Source organism: Cupressus sempervirens, chromosome 3, assembly GCF_028749045.1.
Source record: "Cupressus sempervirens isolate cs-2001-9-10 chromosome 3, ASM2874904v1, whole genome shotgun sequence".
Lineage (NCBI taxonomy): Eukaryota > Viridiplantae > Streptophyta > Pinopsida > Cupressales > Cupressaceae > Cupressus > Cupressus sempervirens.
The window spans coordinates 790,576,675-790,600,160 of NC_143120.1; the positions used below are offsets into that span (position 1 = coordinate 790,576,675).

At 36.7% G+C, this 23,486-nt stretch overlaps 1 long non-coding RNA gene across 1 annotated transcript; it reads left to right on the top strand.

Annotated features, from left to right (window-relative positions):
* The first annotated feature begins 1,896 nt into the window (after positions 1-1,896).
* On the top strand, positions 1,897-22,538 carry LOC149569166 (uncharacterized). The gene is made up of 2 exons (XR_016362713.1): positions 1,897-2,277; positions 22,118-22,538. It is a non-coding gene; the product is annotated as an uncharacterized LOC149569166 (long non-coding RNA).
* Positions 22,539-23,486: the final 948 nt, after the last annotated feature.

Sequence of the window (23,486 nt, forward strand, 5' to 3'; positions counted from 1 at the left end):
GAGATTTGTAGGCTTGATCATAATCTGTGTGATGAGAGTTTAAATCTACAAGCTAAAAATGAACTTGCATATTGTGGCCTCTTCTATGATGATTCATTTATCATGTTGTGACACAAGGCATCATTACATAGTAATAAGCAACGACATAGGATATGAATATGTTAGCATAACAATAGGAAAACAATTTTAGGGTTAGGTCAAAAACAAATTTAAAAAAATGAGTTTTTAATTAATTTCTAGGTTTAAAATTATTAGTGATACGATAATATTTGTTGAATGATTATATATTTTTTTGTTTCATCGATAATCACTTTCTACTGGAGCTTTGAACCAATGGGAACACATCTGGGGGTCCCCATCCCTAGGTGGATCATGCAATCATTTATTTATTTCACTACCCAGACATTAACACCTATTTATTTATATAATTAGACCGCACAGTCAACAATTCCTTAAGAATAATCAAGTCAAGATACACACCTACCAAGCAAGTACGCATAGTTCAACAACAACCCAAATCCCTCCATCTCCTTATCAATCCAATGCCTTATCTCTCCAACTCCTTATCACTCTGTCACCTATTAACTCCAAAGCACCACCTTATCACTCCAATCAAGAACTTATCACTCCAATCAAGCATTGAGGACAATGAACAACAACCAATTAGACATGAGAGGGTATGTAGGAAGAATATCAAGGCAACACAAATATCACGATGATATCAGACAAACCATGGGCCCGGCCAACAAACAACACACCGAGACCAATCCCAACTCAACATCGAGCACATATTAGGGAGGCACCAACTAGTTTTTCTAAAAAATTAGGGGCACATGGGACGAGGGCAACATCAACGACAAGGACAAATTACCACCAGCCAATAATCCAACAATTCCCAATAGACATATGCAACATCAATGAAAAACATTTGTGATACACAACAATGCAATGGGGTGGGCAGGGCTTGAATATCAGACCTAACACTTATGAGGCTCGTGGCTTAATCATCACATTGCGAGGTGATCCTCGTCAAATGATTAGATTATTAGTAAATAAAGGTAGAACATATTAATTTAAATATAAATATTATATTGTTCAATTAATAAATATTGGGTGTATATATTAATCACGTGTTGAAATTTAATGTGATAAAATGTGCATGTTTTGGGACATAGTCAGTTAAGGATTATAGGTAGTATTGACCATGCTATCTACGAGGTTAGAGAAATGCCAATTTAAACACATTTTACTACAATACATATAAGAACTTTTTTAGTGGCTAATATTCGTCAATTGGCTAATTTTAGAAAATTTTGACTACTAATTTGGCTAATAATTTAAGATTTAATGTAACCTAAATTGCCACATTTTTATAAAATCTAGTTCTAAAATATTTTAAATCGCTTAATAATTTATTCTATTAAAAAAATTAAACTCAAAGATTAGCCACAATATTCTATATATATTAGATTTGATTTACCTAAATATTATATATTATTGGAGAAATTAAAATTAATTCACCAATAATTATCATAATTATTAGTTACTTTAGGGATATATCACCAATATCTAGTTTTCACTATTGATTTAAAGTATAATAAAAATATTCAATTTTGATTTGTAATATTCTATAGTGATTAATGAACTTCCTATTATTATTGAGATTTGCCAATATTTTCTACACAAAAATTATGATTATAAAATAATCGCCTATATAAACAATATTGAAAATTAAAAAATTGAGAAATTCGACAATATTTTATATCTTTTTCTAAGAAAGTTTGTTAAAGATTACCCTGAATACATAAAATTAATATCAATTTTGACAGCGACTTAAAACCTTAGTTATAAACAGTTAACTAGTCCAAGAAGATGTCATAAAAAAATTGAACCATTTTTATGCTCCTGTTCCTTATAAATCTGGCCTAGATGGAAAACGAGCATACCAAAAATCAAAATGTCCCGAATAAATTCAAATTATTTGGTAAAATAGAACAATCGTATTCTTTAAGTCATCAGCAGGAGGACAGCTGGGCGAAGAGAGTTCCAAAACGATCACAAGATGTGCAGGATATGCATTTAGTAGGGGATTAAACTTGATAAATTTTACACAATATTTGTATCGGTTAAATTTTATCCCTAACAATATTTTGAGGTAACTATTTTGTAGAAATCAGAGATGATGAAAACAGGTCCCAAGATCGCAACCTCATTCCGCACACTATCTTATGGTCACATTGCTTTCACACCATCACAGCATATTCGAAAAAAGTACAGGTACCACAACAAGAAGATCTGATTCTATAATAGTCCTTTGTTTTGTTTTCCTATAGTTATGCATGCTTTTGATCTGGGTACTTTGATTTCGATCTGGGCAGAGGCCTATTGCTTATCTAGTACGGAAATGATAAACTTCTTAATAATGCCGAAGTTGGTTTTATTCATTGATTTGTTTTACATTTTCAATCATTTTCTTGCACTAATTAGTTGGTTCAAAATTAATGGAGAACCATATTATACACATAAATGATACCCTAATCCATGGACAAATGTATTACTCAAGAGGAACAGAGGTGGGTTCTTGATTCTTAATAAATTTGTTAATGGTAGAATTCACCAAATGAAGCGGTTGTATAATCTCGATTTATATATTAGCAAATGTGAGAATAAAAATCTGAATGTACTGTAAAGGGCGAAACCCAGCGTGTGTTGTCTTCGTATTGAAAACATTAGGTGGATGGATTGTGGAAAATGCGAGGGTAAAGCGGGGAGGGACTTGGTCGGTTTGAATAAAACCAGGTTTAGATAGACCGAACGGAAAGTTCAGTTGGTCTATAAGACTTGCTTTGGAAAAAGAGTTGCCGTTGTCTGTTTTCTGGCAATCAAGATCTTGATAACATGGCAGCAAGGCCGGTCATCTCGGTTAGGGGTTAAAATACTTTTGATGATCCATAACTATACAGCTGTTATATCCTATGTATATTTATGTAATGTGTCATAATCACAAAGAATAATATGTATAGTAATTAATCTTTATGCTGTGAGTTTGCCACAGAATATGTTACAATATCATGATGATGTTTGAATTTGAGACTTCGAATGTGTTACTTCTTTCTGGCATTCATAATTATGTAGCACATTTACACATGGTTCGTTAAAATCTAACGAGTTTATAGTTTAGATTTCTTATCCATTCAGGTCTGTTTTGGGATGCTGATTTATGCCGGGATTTGTCTGATTAGGGTAGGTCCTACCAAAATGTTCAGAACATATCTGCATATTCGTTTCGATTCTTGAAGCCTAAACTTGTATTTCGTAATATGTAGTTGCCAATCCAACCAGCATGGAATACAGTAACCTGTTGAATTAAGAAACATCAATCTTGGACAATGGAACAATGCATTTAAAAATATGTAAATATTGGATTGTATAAGTTGGTAAATAGGGATAGCATTAATAGAGTCGCAGCACTGTTCTGGTGATATCTTTTAAATGCTATGTAATCAAGCTTCCAAAGATTGTTCCTCTCATTTAAGCAGAAACTTCCAACTTCGGTTCCTTTTCCTATTTTATCCGATTTTAAAATGGGCTTTGCTTGTTATGACACTGAAGATGGACAGAAAAAGTGCTGATATTTGGTTTATAACTTTATAGCTAGCTTTCTTGTGCTTTAGATGCTGGAATGTAACTGAATCTTTGGTCATATAAAACTTGTTGAGCTTCAGAACTTCTGTTTTGGCTCCAAGAATACATTTAAATGGAATTAATATATCTTGTTGTATATCTTATTATAAATGCATTATAATGTGCCTCGTTAGCACCATGACCATTGAGGACAGGTCTTGGGAATGAAAAGCTTCTACCTGTGATGCAAGGATCTTATCTATATTTTTACAAACCCAAGAGGGAAAAATGGTCCTAGGTATTTTAGAATGCAAATTACCTGATAAGATACGAAGTGAAACTGCTTTTTAAGACCCAGCACATATAGCTTCATTCAACAGAGCTCATTGGGTTGAATTATGTAGTTTCCATGCCCGTAAGAAGAGGTAAGCAATTCCTTGTGAGAGTTTATCGTCTGCCATATTCAGTTTCTTCTGTTCAGTGGGAGACTGAAAAACCTGTGAAGTCTGTACGTATTTTATTTCTTTTGCCACTTTCAAAATTCCATAATTAGATCTCATTTAAATAGTTTGTTTTTCAAGCATCATGCTAGTTTTATAAAAGCAGCACTCCATAATTCATCAGGTGGTCAAGGATGAATTAAATTCCTGTTTTTGTGCGGTACAAAAGTTTCACATGAAAACTAACAATTTTATGGCTACATTGTCTCCATCTCCTTGAAGTTTGATTCTGTTTCCTTTTTGAAAATTGTGCATGTGATCTTTTATATGGATGTGTAGTGTCATGGTTGGGTGTTCTTTAATGTCAGGATTATGTCACATCTTCCTTTTTTTTTTTTGAAAATTGAAATCTTAATTATTCCTATATTGTTTGATATCTATATTAATGTTGTTACTCACTGCTTAGGTATCCCATCATTCTGGCAGTAGCCATGTTTTCTGCTTTAACTGATGGTTACATCTAGTATAATTTTGGAATTGTGAGTATTTTAGTGAAATTGGTAGAGATGCAATTTCATGTATAGCCTAAATTTGCTATGATGCACACCTCTACATTGTTAGTATATCTCTAATGGGGAAGATTTCAGTTGATTGGAATCTTGTAAGGGCTTGGTTACACTTTTGGATTTGATTGCTTTGGTCTTTTTATCATAGCAACAGAAAAAGTTATTCCCGTCACTAGTGCTGGATTTCTTTGCATCTCTCAAAAGTTGTCTTTCACCATTTGGGGTTTGACTGCACTGAGTTTTAATATATGCAAGCTGCAGTGCTAATCTCTGTCTTGTCTTTGGATGGGTTATCCCTGTCTTATTGTTTGTTTCCTTTTTCCTTTTTGATCTGCAATGTCATTATTTTGTGAAGTTGCTTTTCTTGCAATTAATATACAACCCCTATTCCATCATTGAATTACCATCAATTTAATAGTAAATTAGAGTAGTAATTTAAGTGCAAATAATGAAGGAAAATATTCACCACAAAATTGATAGAAGCATTTATCCTGGAGATCCTGAACGGAGAAAACCAGCCTGAAAGATAGTCTTTTTGGCTTTTTTAAGATCAATTATGCAGGTATGACGTGGCTATGGCACATCTTGGGCAAGAGAATGAGATTCTTCATCATGGGTTCCTATTCAAAGTCTTCTTGCTCTGCCCCAGGAACTTTTCTATTCTTCACTTCTAAACTTGTAACATAAGAAAAAGTGATACAATAATTCAGTTTGAAGAACTGAGGTGTGAAAGATGGAAAGACAAGCAACTTTTCCTTCGCCATGCTCAGTTTGGATTCATAAACAATGATGTGTCTATTTGTATGATACTTTCTTAGTTTTTTACATCACATTTTTGAATTTTCATCTTTCAGAGGATCCGCTTGGATCAATTTTGGTCTCCAATAATTTTTATTCTACTTTAGGCAACAATAGCTAGGTTTCATGTTTCATGGTCTTTGTTTCTCTTTTTTCCATTTATTGTATTATGTTGAATATTTTATTTCATGCGGTATTTGAATTGAGTCTAATAGTTGCTTCTAGCTTCCATCTTGAGAACTAATGATATAGCTTTAGTTTGGGTCATAGGGTCATACTGGGTTACCAATCAACTTATATGGAGTTTTATTCATTTGAGTCTAGATTTTGTATACTCTTTATGGAGAACTGGTGGTCCTGTTTTGACATTTCCTACAATTTCTCTATGGTCTCAACTTCAAAAAAATAAAATTATTAGCAATGGTAGTTGATGCATCCCTAGGTTTCTTACACATTAATTAACACCTATGATTTGGTTGGAGGCTAGCCCCACTCTAAGCATTAGTTTTGGGTTTGAAAGAGTGACCAATATTTGTGTCTTTAATGACTTACCATTCAGTTTATGCTTTCAAGGCTTCTGTACAAGTTCATGTCACTTATTTCACTCACCAGTTATTATTTTAAGGCTTTTGAAATTTCATTTTCTGTGGGAACTCTTTTTATTATTATTGTCTTCTTGAATCTTATTAGGGTGTTAAATGAATCCCTTCTTGTTTGCTTGGGTTATAGTTGGTAAATAATTTTACCATTTTAGTGTTGATTCCTTAGGGTGAGGTATAATAATAGCAATATACTGTTTGGAAATTAAAAAAAATTATACTATTAAAAGAAATTTTCAACTGTATTGACCATTCTTGATATGTCATGTTAACTTTATTACGAGGTAATTGGTAAATACTTGCTTATTAATAACAGAGACCGAAAGGTCAATTTATACAAAAGGAAGAGACGATGTTTCCTTAGGAAACGATCATAAAGAATAGAAACATTCTATTCCAGAGAAAGCAAAAAGCGAAAGCAAACTAAAGCTAAAGATATTTACAAGATAACCATTAACTAATAATAGACGTCTTATCTATTATTGTAATACCCTCCCTTAATGGTTAATCTATCTAACACACCAAGCTGTCCTCTGAATTTGACAAACTTATCAGGACCAAGAGGCTTGGTGAGAATGTCTGCAGTCTGATCTGAGGTAGGAACATACTGCAGATCTATAGTCCCGTCTTCAACTAGCTGTCGTATGTAATGACAATGAACATCCACATGCTTGGTTCGTTCATGGAAGACTGGATTCCGTGCTAACTTGATAACAACTTCGTTATCAACAAACAGAGTAGTCGGTCCTGCTGGTGACATCTGCATATCCCCAAGCATCCGACGAAGCTAGACAGCTTCACATCCTGCCTTAACAGTCCCTCTATATTCAGCCTCTGTAGAAGAGAGAGAAATTGCCTGCTGCTTCTTGCTGGTCCATGTGACTGCACCGGATCCCAAACTGAACACATATCCAGATGTTGACTTTTTATCATCAACAGAGCCTGCCCAATCTGAATCTGTGAACCCACTGAGTTTAGGATTAGAACTTCGAGAATACAGAAGTCCATAATCAGAAGTGCCCTTCACATAACGAAGCACACGCTTTGCTGCCATCCAATGATCAGCCTTAGGAGCTGTCATAAAGCGTGAAATATAGTTGACTGCGAAGCTGATATCAGGCCTAGTAGCAGATAGGTAGATGAGGCTGCCTACTAGTTGCCTATACGTAGTATCATCAACGGAAGGAGAATCAGACTTGGCTGATAACTTGAGACCTTTCTCCATAGGTGTAGATGTAGGTTTGCAATCCTGCATTCGGAATTTGTCTAACAAGGCTCTGGCATATTTGGACCGAGAGATGAATATACCAGAAGACTGTTGCCAAACTTCAACACCTAAGCAATAATGCATGAGCCCAAGGTCAGTCATATCAAAAGATTGGCATAAGTGTTGTTTGATTCCCTGAATCAAAGATGCCGAACTGCCAGTGATGATCAGATCATCCACATAGATAACCAGAAGGATGATGTCACTGTCAGTAGTCTTGATGTACAGATTTGAGTTTGAAGAACTCCTCTTGAAGCCTTGATCACTGAGGTACGTATCAATCTTGATGTACCATGCCCGAGGGGCCTGCTTCAAACCATAGAGAGCTTTTACCAATCTGAGAACCTGATGGTCTTTACCAGCAACCTTGAAACTAGGAGGCTGCGTCATGTAGACCTCTTCATAGAGATCACCATTCAGGAAAGCACTCTTTACGTCCATCTGATGGACCTTCCAGCCAAATTGTGCTGCCATGGCTAGGACTAATCTGATGGTGCTCATCTTTGCAGTAGGAGCAAAGGTCTCCTCATAATCAATGCCCTGACGCTGAGAAAAGCCCTTTGCCACTAAACGAGCTTTGTACTTATCCAAAGTACCATCTGATTTGTATTTGATTTTGTAGACCCATTTGCAGCTAATGGGTTTCTTCCCTGGGGGAAGATCAAAAAGGACCCAAGTGTTGTTCTTCAGTAGGCTCTGGTGTTCAGATTGCATGGCCTGTTCCCACTCTGGAATTCCTTTAGCCTCGGAATATGTTTGAGGTTCAAACACACTGTGAATGTTGGCCATAAGAGCAAAGTTAACGGAATCTATAGTTTTGCTCTTTTTCCGAGTAGTTCTCCCATCAATGAGCTCATCATCATGAAGATCAGCAAGTGTCTTAGCCCACCACTTAGGCCGGAGAGGAGAATGACCAACAGTAGTACTAGGAGATGCTTGATCAGTAGGATCCTGATCAGAAGAATCTGGATCAAACTCAGGTGAAGCATTTTCAAAATGAGGTGATCCTGCAAGAGAAGTCGGAGGTGGCTGTACAGGTATCACTGGCAGGACTGGAGCTGTAGGAGCTACTGGAGCCCTCCCGTCAGGTGGACCTAATGGAAGCCGAACTCCCAAATCATGAACCTGCATAGGCTGGACTGCTAGATCAGGAACAGGAGAAACAGGCATGAATGGTCCTCGCTGCTTATCAAAGACTACATCGCAGCTGTATATGAGACGAGATGTCTCAACATCAATAAGGCGGTAGGCTTTGTGAAGACTGCTATATCCAGCAAGCATCAGTTTCTGACTCTTGGCATCCAACTTGGTGTGTGAAGCATCAGGGATCCAAACAAAAGCAAGAGAGCCAAAAACCTTCAGGTGACTGATTCTGGGCTTGCAACCTGACCAAGCCTCTTCCGGAGTTTTACCTTTGATCACCACTGTGGGTGACCGGTTCAACAGATAAACTGCAATGTTTATTGCTTCTGCCCAAAAACGCTTCGGAACATGTTTGTGTTCGAGCATGGAACGAGCCATCTCGGTGATTGTCCTGTTCCAACGTTCAACTACACTGTTCTGTTGTGGCGTGTGGGGTGTGGTGAACTGACGTTGGATGCCATGTGTATCCAAGAAGCTGGAGAAAACGTTAGAACAAAATTCCCCCCCATTGTCTGATCTAAGAGTAATAATAGATTTCCCAGACTCTTTTTCAACTAAGGGTTTAAACTTTTGAAATACAATAAATGCATCGGATTTCTTTTTAAGGAAATACACCCACATTTTTCTACTGAAATCATCTACAAACAACAGAAAATACTTGTACCCAAGAACAGAAGGAGTGGCCATAGGGCCGCAGATATCAGCATGAACAAACTGAAGTACTTGAGAAGCTCGCCAAGAATCGCCACTGGGGAAAGGTGTGCGATGTTGCTTCCCAGCCTGACATGCGTCACAAACTCCAAGGTGTTGGGTTTGAATCTCTGACAAACCAAGAACAAGCTCATCCCGAGCAAGTTGTGAGAGATAATGCACATTTAAGTGCCCATATCGCTGATGCCAAAGTGTGCTGATGGAAGATCGCCGAGCAGCCATAGCTAAGTCCTGAGAATCACCAGAATCAGTAAGTCTGAAAAGACCATGATCCTCAAGACCAATTGCAACAGTAGACTTAGTCGCCCGATCAGTGATGGTGCACTGATGTGAACTGAAGGTGATTGCCAAGTGTGGAGAATGTCGCAGCAACTGACTGACCGAGAGTAGATTTAGTTCCATCCCTGGAACGTAGTACACATCAAGGAACATGAGCTTCCTCCCAACAGACTGAATTTGAATGTTGCCTTTACCAACAACCATGTACTCTTCTCCACCACCAAAGATAACAGAATCTGAATAAGGCTGGTAGTCAGTAAACCAGTCTCTGCGGTGAGTGAAATGTCGAGAGGCACCTGAATCAATGTACCAGGCAGATGACTGTACATGATCTGCGGGTCTTTTAGCCATGAAGGCGTAAAAGGCAGATTCCACCTGCTCAGTGTGCTCTGCACTGTTCGCTTTGGGTTGTGAACCTGATTGCTTAGACTGGGCAGCTAAGCATTTCCGACATGCAACCTTCATGTGACCATACTTGTGGCAATAGTTGCATTGAATGTTCTTCTTTTTGGTACCATCGGATGCTGGAGCAGAAGACTTCTGCTGAGATGGTTGCTGAAACTTGCCCTTATCCTTCTGAAAGGATTTCGCAGCAAAGGCTTGCTCAGTGGAGGTGGAACTGGAGCTGCTACCGAACTGTTGTTTCCACCGATCTTGCTGAAGTAGCAGGGTGCAGAGATCAGTGAACTTTAGATCAACACCAGTAGATGTGATGTTGAGAGTCTCGATAAAATGCTCATAGGAATTTGGTAAACTCCGAAGAGTGATTACCACAATATCCTCTTCCTCCATCTTGTGGTCGATGGCAAGTAACTGATCACGGATTTCCTGAATCCGATTCAGGTGTGCCTGGAGCAGGTGCGCTCATCCATGACAATAGAAAATTGAATGTTTTTCAAAAAGAAGGCTCTGCTCTTGTCGGAAGTCTCATGAAGACCTTTTAGATGTGTCCAGATTTCGGCCTCTGTCTTGCCGGATGGAATCTGAGAAAGCTGGTCATCAGCTACGGAGAGTTTAAGAAGCATTACTGCATCTCGATTGTTCAAATCCCATGTATCTTGATCAGGACCAGGAGAAGTCGGACGCTGCTTAACACCCAGAACAAGTTGATCGGTGTTTCGATATTCGAAGATTGCGATGATGCGCTGCTTCCAGGTTCCATAATTGCGACCATTGAATTTGGAATTATGCTCGAGCAAAATATTTGTCAGAGATGCCATGGCACGTTTTTCAATGAAAAATTGTGAAAATCTGTGAAGGCACGTTCTTCGAGGCAAAAATACGGAAGACCCAGAAGAATCAGAGAATGACCCAAAAGAGAGCTCGAAAAACCCAGAAGGAATCTCCTGTCATTTTTTGAATCCGCTGGCTCAAAAATCGAGGCACCCAGAAAAAACGGACGACAACCCAGTTGAGCTCTCGAAAAACCCAACAAGAATCTGCAAACAAAAAAAATTTTCGACCCCAAAAATTAGGGTTTCAAAAAAACGGCCCTAGCTGAAAAAAGCTTGAAAAAACTTCAGATTTCTTGATGAAAAATGGTCAAATCTGCTTCCCAGAGCACGATGACAGACTGAGACGGCTAAGAGCATGAAGATTTGATACAGAAACATGCAGATTTTCACCCCAAAAACGCGAGTCTTCAAAAAATGGCCACGATTTCCACGCGATTTGCAGACCCGTAATTCGGGAATTTCTCCAAGCAGAAAAACCCTAGGTGGGTTTTGGAGAAATTAGCTGAATAATTTTGGAAAAATTTAAACAAATAATTTCAAGAAGAAATTATAATTTTTTCCGAAAAAATTTAAGTATTTAGCTCTAATACCATATTACGAGGTAATTGGTAAATACTTGCTTATTAATAACAGAGACCGAAAGGTCAATTTATACAAAAGGAAGAGACGATGTTTCCTTAGGAAACGATCGTAAAGAATAGAAACATTCTATTCCAGAGAAAGCAAAAAACGAAAGCAAACTAAAGCTAAAGATATTTACAAGATAACCATTAACTAATAATAGATGTCTTATCTATTATTGTAATAAACTTTGGGGTTAAGTCTTGCAAACTGCCAATTTTTTATTTTTTTGCATGAGAAGGAATTTTGGGGTAGACAAGATTTATATACTCAGCACTTTTTACCATATTTTGTAAGTTATTATATTTACTGTCTGTTTTGATTGGTTTGACACATACCTACATAGTTTCACGATTCACCTTTCCTTTGTATCTATCATTTTTCCACTTCATCTATACATGTTTGTTTGTTTGTTTGTTGTAGTATTTCTCCATGTTTTGAGGATATTGGGGTGGTAACAGATGATGTTTAATAGCTTCTGTCAGATAAACCTATATATATATATATATATAATTATAAAAGAGATGTAATATATATATAGATATATATATAACTATAACGATGATTAATATTAATTATTTGATTATTGAATAGACATGACCCTTGGACATGTCTATTCATGACCTATGCTCAATATAAATATGAGAGGATGCATTTGAAAAACACATATAATAATTAAAATTTGAACTTCAAAATACAAATAAATTAAAATTAAGTGTTAAGGAAGTAAAACTAACTTTGCTCCCAAATCAGCTTCTTGTTGTTTAGCATGGAGTGGGTGAATGGGAAGTTAGTTATTTAATTTAATATGATTGTTCAAAACCTACACATTTGACTCAAGGTTTGAGGAAACTAGTCCATGATTCCATTCAAGTATTTCAAGTAGGAGGTGCAATGGGATCATCTGTCTATCTACTATCTCAGTGCTCCATTGGATGAGGACTCCATTATCTCTCTCATCCATTGGCTTTTTAGTTTAGATATATATGCATATCAACTTCCTTGAATATCGCAGTGGGAGTTTGGTGGGTCCTGCCAATTTTTAATTAAAACCAAGTCTTCTATTTTCGATTACCAGCTCCTTCATTGGTTACGTATATCTCTGACTTACTATCTACAGAACATATTATTAATTTAGTCTTCTTTATTATCTATGCTCTGCTCGACATTGCCATAGTTAGTTTTTAAACTGTGATCACAATAACACATAAAATATAAAGTCTTCGATATATATTCTCAACGTGGATTTTCTTACCGATCAAACATCATTGATATTAACAGCATAACATTGTTAATATAAGAATAATATAAATATATACTGACAAAGGAAATAAAATTTCTTTGTACAAATACATGATAAAAAATAAATCTGATAAAAATAACATAAATGGTGGGCTAAGATGATTGGCAATCTTCATGATGATGAACTCATCGAGCCTAGATTTGTTTAGGAGAGGAGCAAACCTTCTGATTTCATAAATTTTGCTCCCATTGCCAGCGTTCACAATGTGTATGAATTTCAAACAAACACAATGACAAAAGAGACACCTAAGTGGGAAGAAGCTATGCAAATTGAGCATTATAACTTGTTGAGAAAAAAACACTTGGGTTCTATCAAATCTTCCTTTAAGAAAGAAACCCATCGGCTGAAAATGACTCTACAAAGTCAATACAAAGTTTGGTCATCAGTTATATTGCAGCAGGTGTTTGGTAGGTCCTGCTAATTTTCAATTAAAACCAAGTCTTCTATTTCTGATTGCTAGCTCCTTCATTGGTTATGTATATCTTTGACTTACTATCTACAGAACATGAGTTTGGTGGGTCCCTAAATTGAAAATGAGTCATCAACTCTGTTATATCACAGCGGGAGTTTGGTGGGTCCTGCCAATTTTTAATTAAAACCAAGTCTTCTATTTCCGATTACCAACTCTTTCATTGGTTAAAATGAACTATTGAGATACTGCGATAAGGCATGCTCATCTTGGCAATTCACAAAAGTTGATGCCCAGCACTTGCAATCTACATAAAAACCGAACATGTACATATGCATATATATCTGAACTAAACAGGCATTGGCGGGGAGTGGTGCATCGTGTAGATCCTGACTAGCAAGTGACTATGACTCCCTCCCTCAACCACATCAGATACGTCAGACATTAGGTAAAACATACATGTACACCATATACATGCAAGTATGGGGTAAGTAGCCATAAAATCACATATAAATCATCCATATAATTGTCATCATGAAAGCAACTGAAATCACTATATGAAGTATGCACACCATCATCATTAAAAGAATAACCATGAAGACATCAAATATCCGAGTATAAAGTAGCTCATCAAATATATAATCCAAACATGTAAATAGTATCAACCAAATCAGGTAACCAAATACCACTAAATCAAATCACGTAACCGTGAAAGCTAACCTAAAATAATTCGGCAATATAATATAAAAGCAAACTAGGGGTAGGCACTACAAGAAGATAGAGGACAATATGGATAGCTTCAGCCCAAAAATTCTTTAGAACATGCTTGCATTCAAGCATAGACAGGGCCATTTTGGTGATTATGAACTTGCAAGGCTCAATGGCATTGTTTTTCTTTTGGTGTTGTTAATTGGCATAAACTTTTGAAGTACAACAAATAGCTCTAATTTGTGATAAAGGAAATACACCCACATTTTTTGACTGAAAATATCAACATAATGTACAAAATACTTGGAACTAGAAATAGAGATAGTAGTCGTAGGTCCACACTCCACAAACATTAATATGGACCAGTTGTAATACCTTAGCTCTTTAAGAGTCGCCATCTGAAAAAGGAGTGTAGTGTTACTTCCCAACTTGACATGCTACACAAACTCCAAGATTCTGTGTTTGAATCTTCGATAGTCCAATTACAAGGTCTTTTCAAACAAGTTAAGAAAGATAGCGCACATTTAAGTGCCCATATTGCTAATGCTAGAGTGTACTAATAGAGGAGCAATGAGCTGCCATAGCAAGCTCATTAGAATCCTTAAAGTCAACAAGTTTGAAAAGACCATGATCTTCAACACCAATGACAATTGTGGATTGGGGTTTCTTGGTCAATGATATTGCATTGATGTGAACTGAAGGTCATGTCAAGCCGAGGATAATGTCTTAGAATTTGACTGATGGAGAAAAGATTGAGTTCCTAGCTTCGAGCAAAGTACACATCAAGGAAACTATTTTTCTTTCTCTAGACTTAATTCAGATATTGCCTCTTCTGGCAATGATGTACTCTTCTCCAAAATTAACTGAATCTGAGAATGGTTGGAAATCCATGAACCGATCCTGATGACGAGTGAAGTGGTAGGTGGCACCTAAACCAATATATCAGGAATTTTTTTATACATGATTTCTAAGTCTTTTAGCTATGAAGGTGTAAAAGGACAATTCACCTAATGCTTTGCAACATGTGCTTGAGGCTGTTAACTAGATTTCTTGATTGAGCAACTAAGCATTTCCAATACTCCAACTTCAAATGACCAAACTTATGGCAGTAGTTGCATTGAACTTTTTTTTGTTCGGGCCTTCTAATGTCTCAGCGAAAAAATCTACAGAGAACACTGAGAGAACTGATAGTTGCATGTGGATTTTTGCTGAGAAGGCTTGAGTGTTTGAAGATGAGCTGGTACTATTGCCAAATTGTTGTTTCCAGGTTTCCAACACTCTTGTTGTAGAAGCATCATACAAAGATTTGAAAACGAAACATCTAAATGAGTGGAAGTAATGTTGAGAGCTTCAACAAAGTGCTTATAGGAAGATGAAAGACTCTTCAAGGCGATCACCACCACATCTTCCATTTTGTGTTTAATGGCTTCCAATCGATCTCAAATATCCTTGATTTTATTGAAATGATCCTGCAGGGATACTTGATCATCCTTCATGATCAAGAAGAGCATGTTTTTCAAGAAGAATGCATAACTCTTATTTGAGGTTTCATGTAAACCTTTAGATGACTCCAACTTTGTGCAACTATTTTTACGAAAAGGAACATGTGGGAGTTGATCAACATTGATCAAAAGTTTGATGAGCATAATAGTTTCTTTATTTTGCTCATCAAAATTATCCTGATCTTTGCCTTCATTTGTAGCACGAGTAGTCCCAAAACAATTTTGTGAAGACATTTGTATTCAAAGATTGTCATCGTGTGCTACTTTCATGTGTTGTAATTGCGACCATTGAATTTTTGTCTGCCTTTTAATCGTACATGCATTTCTTGATGGAATGTCCTTGATAAATGTCGAAGAGTGGTTTATTTAGGTTTGCAGCCTTCGTGTGTCCTACTTTGGAGTTGGTGCACTAGAACTCTTTACCCTCCTTGGTACTTTCCTTTTCTACATTCAACTCTATCATTTGTAACATGTACCTCCATAGGGCTTGCACAATCTTGTTTTCTTTGTCTCTCTCATCCGAATTATCATCACTAATCTTCATTCCCCTCGATCTTGTACTCTTGCTCTTGATTGCCATTGGCTTATTATATGCATCAGTGTATGAGGATAGAGGTGCTACCTTCATCTTTTTGCACAATGAGGGAGTTAACTTCTTATTGAACCACCTCTTTTTCAATCCATTGGCTAGTTGATTCTCTAACTTGCTCAATACTTCCTTAAGCCTACGGTTGTAAGCTTGTACATACACACGCTTCCCTTCGTTTGTGTTGTAGATTTTTGCAACAATTTCAGTGTAATTTCTTTTAGTTTAAACTCTTCTTGAAATGCCTTTTTGAGGTTGTTCCATGTTGTCTTATGTGCACTTTCTAGATCCATGTATTAGTGAATGACGATCCCCTATACTGTGGTAGGAAATATTTTTAATTAGTACTCTTTGTCATCTTGTGCACTCACCACTTATATGGTTACGCAGATTTTGCAATGGTGTACGAGATCCTTCGATCTGTTCCTTGTGAATTTGGGGATTTTTTGCCTCTCTGTGGTATTCACTATTATTCTTGCTCAATAGGTACCATATTTATATGAGCAGATTAGAATGTCTCTCTCTCGACCATGCACAAACTCACTACATATCTACTTGCATCTCTCAAAGTTGTTGGCATTGATCCTCCTATACTAGGTTCTTCAAGGGATAGATTCTCAATAGAGTGTAAATTAGTTTCAAGAATATTGGCAACCTCGTTGTGGAGGTTCCACTCTTCCCTTTCGTCTGAACATGAATATGCTAATGTTGTTAGTATTTTTTGTAGATGTGGAGTCTTCGTTGGAAGCAGAGTCTGCTGCTTGGTTACTTACTTGGTCAACAAGATATTCACTCACTTCGTCATCCGAGAGTGGTAGGTTTTTGGCAACCTCTTCCAACTCACTCCACGTACGCAATCTTGCCCTCTCTTAACTACAACTTCAGCTGACACTATGACTCTTCTCATTGGACTCGAAACTTTCTTTGGTGATTTTTTGTAGTCCACCTCCTCTCACTTTGTTCTCTTAGACAAAGAGATCTTCATACCGCTCCTTCCTCCTGATTATATTTGGTATATTGCTTATCCTTATTTGGTTGTAGGGGCATTAATTGCAAGGGATATGACATCAACCAGTATCTCGCTCAATTTCCTCCCTTCCAGTCCTTTCTTCATAGTGTTTCAATAGCTGTTGGCAATTTTGCTCTTGGTGCCTTTCCTCACATGGGTTTTGCAATTCAAAAAGATTTCGTGCCAACAACCTCGGTATTTTCTACAGCAGATTGAAGACTGCAAGGTTCACTGTAAGTTCTTCATAAACTGTGTCTTAAGGGACTGCTCACTCCTTGAGCTTCCCTCTACACATATTGAATGGCCGAAACTTCCCTCAAGTGTACAAAGTCCTTTGTCAACCGATTCTCCAGTGCTCCTTCCTGATTGTCAGTTTTTTTAACTAACACTTGCTCTTCAAATGGGCAACCCATCACTCTGCCATCTTGCCTAGTGTCAATGGGTCAGATCTCCAAGTTCAAACAGGCAGCGACACAAAAATGTTTAGTCCATATGATGAGTTCTTTAACTTATAAAGTAAACAGGAATGTAATAATGAACATATTCAACACAATGACTCATAAGAACACATCAATATGGGCAGAAAGATGTAACTTTATTATTATATGTAATGTGTAGTTGTAACAACTAACAAAAATAGTGTCCCATTTCGTGATACAGGCCAACAATATATAGCACTCAATGATTGGTTAAGAGTGCCAACCACCAGCAACTAACAACTACCTGAGAACTACAATACATTACATTGCCATTTATTAAACAAAACATTATTTATTCTTCTGTCAAGTAAACACCTTTGTCTTTACATTTTGGAGGGATTTTCCAAGTCAGGTCAGCTAGCATTCCTTCATGAATCTTGCCATCTTCGAATGATATAAATGCAAGTGCAGCTCAAACTCCAAAATGTATCTCACACTTGCAGATTCTAAAACTAATTATGCTGTCAACCAATTTACCCCTTCCCTTAAATTCACACTTGTCTGCTCTCAGTTCATTTATAATGCTTGACTTTTATTTTTCCTTCTTCCTTCTATAGCTCTCAACATAAGTTTTCTATTTCTTTCATTAAGGGCTGACCTATACCTTTTATTTGCATTCAAAATTTGATTACTCCCTTGCTCATGGCTAGCCTAATTAAGGCCTTTCAAAAATGCAAATCAGCAGATAATGTTGATTTCCTTGGGCAGAAATGAGAGGGAAAGCTGGAAATGGCAAAAGGCTTGGGCAGATTTCTAAGAGTAAGATGGACATGCACAAATGCTAGGGCGGAATTCCTAATGGGAGCTAGAAATGATTTTTTGTAATGCAATTTATCTTTTCATGGCACAATTGCATAAGGATTGATTATTCAATCAATATTTTTTTTTGTCTTCATCATTTTAATCCTTGAATCTTTTAGGGAGGGTTTGAGACATGGAGCTGGAAATGATGTTCTTGACAAACCCCCTTTCACTTCTCCACTCGAAATTTACTTTTTTTTTAATCAAAATTTAACTTGCTTCCTTGAAATGTTCATTCATTTCCGTAGGGGGGTTCATGCAGTAATCTGGAAATAACATTCTCTTTGAGTGCATTTAGGATCTGTCAACATGCTGGGCAGAATTCTTAATAGGAGATGAAGATGAGCCTTAAATGTGTTTGGAATTCCTTTATGAAGCTGGAAATGGAGGATGTTTTGGACAACTTTTCACTTTTGAAATCTCCTCCTTCACCCATCTAAAATCTCATTTGTGTTCTTTGATTTTGCATCAAATGTTAGCTTACCCTTTCATTTTCACCTCAAAAGATCACATTTTCCTTGGTTGGATTTGAGGAAGGAAGCTGGAAATACTTGCAAGGATGGTCGGATTTCATCAAGTAAGCTGGGAATTTCAATGGACTTTCGGCAGATTTCCATTAGGTAGCTGAAAATGGCCTCCTACCTTGGGCTGGTTTTCACCCATATGCTGGAATTCCTTAATAATTTGGGCGCGAATTAGAAATGGAGCTGGAAATGGACCAGTTTTTTTCTCGTTTGCCTAATTTTTTTGCATGGTTTGACCAAGGATTTGGTATTCACCTAGCAACTTGTCTTGAATTTTCATTTCCACTTAGCTTTTTTCGAATTTCATATTCAAGATCTTGATACTGAACTTTGCCACAACTTTACAATATTCTGACAACTTTTTACACTTAGTGAAACTTTCACAACTTTGTCCTCAAATCCCAGCTTTACTCACTTATCGATACATCTTTTACTGATTGATCAAAATTCCCTCCAGACTTGACAAGACACTACAACCTTTCCAACCGCTAGCAGACTAAAAGATCAAAATTACTGCCAAGCTAAGCAAAACTAACATGCATGGCAAACTAAGCTAGCAAGTGGACAAAAGAGGGCGTCCATATTTGTAGTGGGGATTGCGTGTTTACAACACAATAAAGACTCCTCGCGTATTTCTAATTATAGTGTATACCAACAAAAGATCGATAAACTAGCATTGGGAAATGCTCCCTTTGTAAGGTGCGAAGATTTTGAGTTGAAGGAAGTTGTGTTGCTAATTGCAAGTGATGTCCAAGAACATTGCTATTTATAGTAGGTGTTTGCATGATACTAACCTTTCTGGGTTTGTTTTCTTCGGTCCACAGAGAACACTGGTATTATAGGATCAGCTTATGTGGGCATCAATAATCTTCTGCTTGCTTCAGTTGGTTTTGGTAGTGTTATTAGTTTGGGATAGTCAATGATTTGTGTTTGATGTTTGAGATATTATTAAAATAATGTTAAAAGCATCTATATATTAAATTTAATATTTAGTATAAATTTAAGTATTTTAATAAACTATCTTAATATTGATGCTTTGGGAGGTATAAACTGTTGATTTAAATCATTCATAAAGTGATTATCTTTTGAGTGCCTGGTTGAGTTCTACGGTTGGATGGATGATATTTAATTGATTTCACTTAGTGCTTTTTATAAAATGACTTCATCTTAAAATTGAATGACTTAAAGTATCCATGTATGCTCCCTTGTGCTATGTGTTAACTGAAATGATGCGAAAGTTCATCTCATGAGCTCAAAGGGGGCACCGAGGAGAGAAAATACTATATTGTTTTAAAATTGTGAAAAGTGAGGTAAAGTTTTCAAACTCTAATTTTTCCCCTTCATTCTATAAATATGAGAGCTGACTCTCATATTCATTATTCAGATTTGACAACTTTATGAGATGCTGGTGGATGAACTCTGAGAGTTCTGTTTTTGTTGGTTGAGGATGAAAACCCTTTTCTTTGGCACTGTTTTCGGTGATGAAATCCACCTTAGCTGATTTGTGAGTTGAAAATTTCAAGTTTCAGCTGTTTTGGCTTCTAGGTGATGATTTGGGATTGGAAATGATGAAGCTTTTCAAAAGTTTCTGATGTGGATGGGTATTGAGATTTTGGAGTGATGTGATCTTTTTGTGACTGTTTAAGTTTTGTGGCTTGTGGAAGCCTTTTGAGCATGCCAGTCTCCATTTTCAGAGACAATAGAAACCATAGTGTTGCTCATAACTTGGTGAGAGAGATGTCATCCTGGGTGCTTGTTAGTTGTCTTCCTCATAGCTGGGTCTCTCTTTTCAAAGTATTATATGCCTCTTTTGGTGAAGGGATGGTTTATTATTGCAAATTGCCTTCTTCCATTCTTGCCTTGGCACAAGGAAGCTGATTGTGTGTATTTCTGACCATTGTGGTCCGAATACTCTTCCTAAAATCTTCTTGTTGCAGACTCTCCGAGATACATTTCAGAGTATTCTGAACCTTGTTCTTTTACTTATGACAAGTGATAAGTTGGAAACTTCATTACAGACCCATACCTACTCGTACGAGCCTTTTGAAGATGTGTCAGACCTAAGACAGTGAGTAGAGTTACCTTTCTGAATGTATTTTATGCTTAAGTCTTTCTCATGAAGTGTTTACTTGTTGTAATACAAAGTCGAAAGACACAGATTTCTAATGTTATGAACAACAGTACCTGTAGCTCTTATATTTCAGTTTTTATGAGGTTTACGCCACTTTCTATATATGTATGTTTTCTTTGAATGCTTGGGAAACAATCAGATCAGATTATTATGAAACCTTTGTTTTGGTAAATCATCCGATGCTAAACTTTACATCAGCAAAGACAAAAATATTAGGGGTGAACATTGTAGTGATATCAGTATCATAGCTTGTGGACCTGCCAACCTGTGGAGTAGTCTATTGTATAATAGAATTAGAAAGATGTCTACAGCTGACAAGTATTTAAATGGATGCAAAACCTCTCTATTATAGTGAAGGGATCTTGACATTAAAAGGTATCTTAAGATAGTGACAAGAGCCAAACATAAGAAGCTCATAGAAAATCATTTGGATGGAGAATCTTAATTGAAACACAAGGACTTTGTGACATGCATGCAGCTATTTCAGTTTACATTGCGCATGAAGGAAAATACATAACAACATTTGATCCAATTTCAAATTTATCTGGTGATGCTACAGAGACTGACTTCTATGATGCTTCTTGGGTTGAGTTCCTTTAAGTTTATTCAGAGCATGGTGAAGAAACTTTCACATGAAGAGTTAATCACAAACTTGCAGAACAAGCTGAGCTAATCAGCAGGGTAAGGAGCTGAGCTGAAGCAGTGCCGAGTTGCTTGGCAAGGTAGGGTGCGAGACAGTGCCGAGTTGCTCGGTTGCCAAAAAGGGGAGCTCAATAGAGGGGACTGAGTTCCTGGTCAGTGGAAGCCGAGTTACTCAGTTCAAACAGAAGCTGAGTGATGCACGGAGAAACAAAGGTGTTGCAGAAAAAGTGTAAAAGGGTTAATGGTTTCTCCTCCATTTTCCTAAAAACTACTAACATGCATAGCAGAATGTATCAATGGAGACAAGATCTAAAACACAATAGATTGGAGATTTGCAAGTATGCTTGCTTGATTTCTATTAACTGAATCAAACTAATACAAATCTAGAGAATAAACTATAAACCGTAGAAGAACAAAATATCTAAAAACTTAAATCAAACTTACAGTAATGTATGGCTACATACAATAAACTTGGAGCAATCACTGCTCATACATGACAAAACATCACTTTCACAAAAAATCCAGAAAGTCATCCACACATGTTGTTGCTGGATTTGATAGAACTTTCTGCATTTGTTATTCTATTGAACTTGACTTACTCTCTTAAAATGTCTGAATTTGACTTATAGAATGAAGGAACATTCCCCCCTTTTGTCTCTTGTTGTCAACTCGAAATCTCTCTCTCATTTTCGAATTCAAACTGACCTACCTCATTTAATGTCTGATTGTTGCTGCTGCAGTGTCTGACTTGGTAGGTGGACACCCAGAAGGCTCACGGGACAAACAAAACATTAAATATTCCAACAACTTTGACAACTTCAAAACAGTTTTTGATGATCCTTAGCTTATTCTAGTGATGTTAACTCAGGTGGCTTTGGGTTTTGACTTTCAAACGAAGCATGTGGAGAGAGTTGTTCACGATAGTTTTAGTTTCTATGAGTTGGAGGGTGATTTGTTTAGAGAATTCATCACACATGAGATACATACCTTTCCTGAAAGGTGATGAAGATCCTAAATGAGATGAATTTCCTCTTGATCGTGATGATTTTTCGAATTTAAAACATATTAAATGCATGGAGGATGGCATCGATGGTGTTGATTTGGTTGATGTTCTTGTGCACAAATCTGATTTATCATTAAATGAAGTTGACTTTTAGTAGAGTTTTTTTTGCTGATTTTGCTGATTTGTATTCATTGTTCACTGCTGAAAATGATAATGGAGATGCACAAGTGATTTGTGACAACCTTGGGCTCATTGATGACAGATATAGAAGTTCTGATTTTAGTATTCATCGTAGCAACAGTTTGGTTTCTTTTCAGTATAATAATTGGAATAGTCAATGCTTGGTGTTTGTTGATAAGTTACCCATTGTTTGAGATGCATGTTGACATGGCTCATGGAAATCCACTTTTTTAGTTGGGTGATGGAACATCATTAGGTTGTAGCATTTGACTTGGTGAAAATAGAAGGGTGTAGGATCCATGACTTAAGTTGGAGTGTGGTTCCTAGGTTGGTTTTCGTCCATGCTCACTTCATGAGGTGATTGGTTTCCCTACTAGGAGCTCATTGTATATGAAATGTACAAACAATGAGATAGATGAAGATTGTGTTTGGGGTGATGAAAATAGGAGGCATCATCATTCCTTACCACATGAGGAACACGAAAGTAGCTTGAGTATGCGAATTAATGATTTTAGTTGAGAATTTTTTCTTTGTTGGTAACTTCATTGAGTTGCATCATTCTTCTATGACATTTTCTAATGAGTTTTGGATTTAGCCAATAGGTGGGACATTTTACAAATTATTTGAGTTGATGAGTTGTATTGCATGCCCTTCAATTGCAATTGGCAATATATCTTCTTAATAGGATGGATTGATTCAAAGGGACTTCTATATTTTAGATTTTGAAAAGTTTCCAAACATTGCTTTTTAGCTCATTGGAATTTTTAAAACAAGAAGAAGCATGGGGGGTTTCAAGCTTTTTTGCTTATAATGCTTTGGAGAAAGGACTTAATGCGACATCTACATGTTTGATAATCCATCCTTTGGATTGAGAGATGTTTCGCATACTAAATCTTTTTTTGGGGTCTTTTATGAAAACAAAAAAT